Genomic DNA, 4,447 nt, shown 5'->3' on the forward strand with positions numbered 1-4,447 from the left:
AGTTATGGCTGCTGGCTAATTCAATTTCTGGGAATGAAAAATACCCTGAACAGGACTTAATTTACTCAAGTGAAATAAAGTCACTCAGCTACAGTAAGAAAGCTGGTTGATAGCTTGTCATCATCTTTGCTTTTCTGTTTTTCTCTGCAGCCAGGAAGTATCTGCGTGGCTTCTGGCTGAGTAGTTTTGCAGAGGTTTGTGGATGGCAAAAAAAGGAGCTGTCAGTGCTGAGTTAAATGAGATAAGAGCAGAGAAGCAAAACATAGCACAGGCAAGGGTGCCCTGAAATGAAGGAAAATGAGGGAAAGAATGTGCATAGCGATAGTTGTGCAACGCAAAGATCTTTTCATCTGTCTTGGCCTTGTGCATAATTTGCTCTGTGGCTGCAGAGATGTGCTAGGCAGCCTGTGCATTATATCTGGGCCTTCTGATGGTTGAGGACCTGAGTGTTCCTGGAAGTGCTCTCACCTGTCTGTGTGCTTCACTCCTTCTGTTCTGAATAAAGTTATGTATTTTGGGAGCATGGATTTAGCTCTACCTCAACATTTTGTTCTCCCTGGAGAAGGATGTGAGAATGCAGATCCATGGCAGCTTAAGCTGTTAAATGCTCTGAGCTGCATCTGGATACGCCCAAATACAAACTCTGTTCTTGTTCCCAGGCAGAGTGTGGTAAAAGAAACCTTTGCTTTCCACAGATCTGTCCCCGGTCTTCTCATCTTGCCACTGGGACGTGTGAATTCCTGCTGTTGCAACAGCTGCAGGAGTTTGTAAGGGACCCTCTGAGAACTGAAAAATCATCTGCAACCAAGCGTTTGTTCCCTTTTTGAACTCTGCAACTTCCAAATTAAAACGTGCACTTCTGCATAAAGAGAAGTGAGGGGAGAGGATTTGGCAAACCAATCTCACTCTAAGGGTGGTGGCACTTCTGCTACCTCGCAAATGTGATCTGTTAACAAAAAAAAAACAACAACCCACAGCTCAACAAAAAAGACTAGCCTCCTGTGCTGGGGAATACAATACAGCATTGCAGACTGGGGAAATCTGGTATTGACAAAGCACAGAGCAACTTCCCAGCAGCTGGAAAATTTAGGAGCTTATCATACTTGGACATGCAGTAAAGTTCTGGTTTTTATTCAGGTTGTGGTGATGTCCTGTACTGCTTTAATGCTCCTTTGAAACATGAAGCCTTTCTCAGTATTTGCTGGTGGCTGCCAGGATACTGGTGAGGAGGTTCACCTACCCTCCCTGTCTGACCACTTGGTACTCCTGCTTGCACTGAGACACCAGTCTGTAATTGTGGCTGTTGGTAGAAGAGGTGCTGGCATTGCTGAGGGGCTTTCTAACACTGTCTGAAAGAATTACAGTATTTATTTTAAGCTTGCAGCAGTACTGAAGGGAGTTGGGAGGGTAGTGCCTTGGGCTCTACTGCAGAGCAGCTCTGGCAGTATGGCAAGAAAACCTGCTCAGGGAGAGCAGGCTAAGCCACCTTGTCTGTCTGGCCTTCCCTTCCCATACAACCCTGCAGGCACTTCTCCCCTAATGTTTGAAAGCACAAGCATAGGTTTTCCAACTTCACAACTTCAGGTACTCTTCCTGGGCAGAGAGCTGTCACCATCCTTTGTAATGATGTCCCTCTGTACTGCTGCTTCAATCCACACCAGACCCCACTTGAGGGGTTGCTGGATGTCCAGCTTTAACTCAGCATGAGAATAAATTCTAGCAGGTGTCAGCCTGTGGGACACCTCCCAAGCTACTTATTCTCTGCCTGTTTCCTTTAGAATTTCATCATACTTCCTGGTGTTTTCTCAGACCTATCATGGTTGTCCTTGAGGGAGCTGCATGAGACCTCCTGTCTGCCTCCTCTTCTTTGGGCCAAACAGACCTCACACATCTCCCCACAGATCCTTTGCCATCTTTGTAAGCCCACTCTAAATCCTCTCTAATTGCTTCATGTCCTTCATGTATGTGGTGATGTTCTGACAAGGGTTCAATTGGGTATGAGTCTCAGAGAGAGAGCAGAGAGTTGCTGGTTCGTGGAAACGTGTCTGTGCAATATCTGGGGGAAAAAGCAATGGCTGTTTCTTGCTGAGAATGTCCCATGGACAACACAGTCCTGAGCAGACTCTTGATGAGACAGATAGAAGACCAGGAACCATAACTCTCTTTCCTTAGATGAGCAAGGGAGATCCAGCCACTCCAGCACATAATTCCATCCGGTGCCTCTATTCTTGATTCACCATCCAAAATGTGCAGACCTCAGTATTTCTGTGGCTGAACTCAAACCCATGGCCACGTTCTGCACTGCAGGCCCAAAGCAAACACAGGTCAATGAAACACTGTTAAAATATTATAAACTGTTTTTGAGTTATACAGCCCTGACGTGCCAGCAGTGATCGCTCACTCCATCTGTCAACTTAAATGAAGATACTAGCGCTGTGCAGCGAGTGGATATTGCTCCATGGCTGGCCAGACTTTGTCTGGAATACCTGGTTTTAACTTTGGGCTGAGATTCAACAAGATGCAAGAGGTAGTCATTTATAAAATCCATTTTTCTTTATGCATTGGCTGGGTGGATTTGAGCATGCTCTGTGCCTAAGTGTCTAGAGAAGTGTGTGGCCTCAGACCAAGACCCGACTGATCTCAAAGGTATCCACAGGTAATGATTTCTGTTAGTAAAGTTTCTATCTCACGTCCCAGCGAGGCCTTCAGTGGTTTCACGTGGCTCATGTCACGGTTTCCACTACTGACTGCTGTCAAAACCTCTGCTCCTAGAGAATTTCCTTCCACAAAGGGGTCTCAGAGAGGTCTTTGATAGCCTTTGGCTAGAAATCTCTTCTTCCTGTCAGCTCTTCTCAAACCACCAGTGCCCCTGACTTGTCAAATTCTTCCTGAGGCTAGTTAACAAATTCAATCCTAACAAACCTCTGAGACTTAGCTTCAGCTGAACTTATTGATGAAAGTAGAAAGGAAATGAATATTTCCAATCTAAGCCCCTGCAAACAACAAATGGCTTAAAAAAATCCCAAAACACAGCCACCCTGTTTTAGGTGCTCACGTTTAACTTGAATCTTGCTTCAAGTTAAAAAAGAAAATGAGTACAAGGCCAAAAATAAGTGGCTTTTGTTTTGCTTTTGCTTCAATTTAGCAACGTAAGTTTGCTGGAGGAGGGCTAAAGGGATAGGGCTTGTCTGCTTCACCTGTGATTGCAGGTCTACTGGATACCTGATTTCCTGGGTCTTGCATCGTGGCCCATGTTTAATAAATCTCCTTGGAAAAGGGCCACCAGATGAAGAGACCTGGTTGGCAATGAGATGCTCAGTATGGCTCTGGCCTATGCTATAGCTAATATCCATTGGGAAGGCAAATTCCACACCTTCATGTTTCCCTAGATCATTCTTCAACACCCAGATGAGGACATCTGAAGCATGGACCTCATGTGCTTGTGCCTATGTGAGGAGAGCCATCTCAAAGAATAAAGATATATTTCTTCTTTTTATTGAGGGTTTAGAAGCAAATAGATGACCTTTGAAGAAACAATGAAAGCATTTTTTTCTTGGAGTCATGTGGAATATGTAGTGGTACTTATCCAGTTATAACAAAATAGATGGCTCCTCTGCTCATGGGGGAGACATCTTAAAATTCATTCATGTTGCATTGTCTGTTCCCATTTGCACTCTTTTGTTTCTGAAGGCAAACTTTCAGGGAGTTGTTCTGTAGATAACTACTGCTAGGCTGAGTGTTTATTTGCACAGGAATATTTATTTCATTTACTGCAGAGGTAAGCTGATTGCAATGACTGCTCTGGCTATAGAAGAAGTTTAGTTTTTTTGGCTATTGTTTTTTTTATAGGCACATTTAATTCATATTAGATTGCTGGCACTTTTGGGAACGACTGAAATTTAGAGTTGTGGCCGCTGAGAGCTTCAGTCAGTGATTTGATTGTCTACTGCTCTCATTTAGAAGACATTTGATATTTATCTTGCCTGTTTTCAAGAGTTGTTAGTATTGGCTATGGTTACTCAAATCTTTTGGTTAGCTAGGGACAGAACAACCCTGTTTACTCTCTATTTCTTATGGATATCTTCAACCCTAGAAATTGCTTTGCTAACTGATTTCAGGATGGATTTGCTTGTGGCTGAGAAGTTAATGTTTGTAATGGCTCTTTCATGACAAATTCTTTCCAGTAGCCATATTGTACTTGGACTCGACTCTTTTTTTTTAAGAAAATAAATAAAATGCTTGACATAATTAACCACAGTTGAGGTTTTTCTGAAACATTATTTCAGCTGAATTTATTGCAGAATTTTTCTAACTGCTGCTTCTTTTCAACTCTTCCTCTGAAGCTAGATTGTCTATGAGGTAAATTAAACTGTAGAGCAGATGAAGAGACCCTCTGACTTTGTTTTTCTACGGAATTTGAAACCTTGTGGCCATACAAGGCTGTTTT

The 4,447-nt window shown here is 43.2% G+C and overlaps 1 protein-coding gene across 1 annotated transcript in view; it reads right to left on the reverse strand.

The window, feature by feature from the left end:
* Positions 1-4,447, reverse strand: part of LOC100546531 (urea transporter 2) — a 66,176-nt gene that overhangs the window by 45,442 nt on the left and 16,287 nt on the right. The gene's annotated exons all lie outside the window — the stretch shown is intronic.

Source organism: Meleagris gallopavo, chromosome Z, assembly GCF_000146605.3.
Source record: "Meleagris gallopavo isolate NT-WF06-2002-E0010 breed Aviagen turkey brand Nicholas breeding stock chromosome Z, Turkey_5.1, whole genome shotgun sequence".
NCBI lineage: Eukaryota > Metazoa > Chordata > Aves > Galliformes > Phasianidae > Meleagris > Meleagris gallopavo.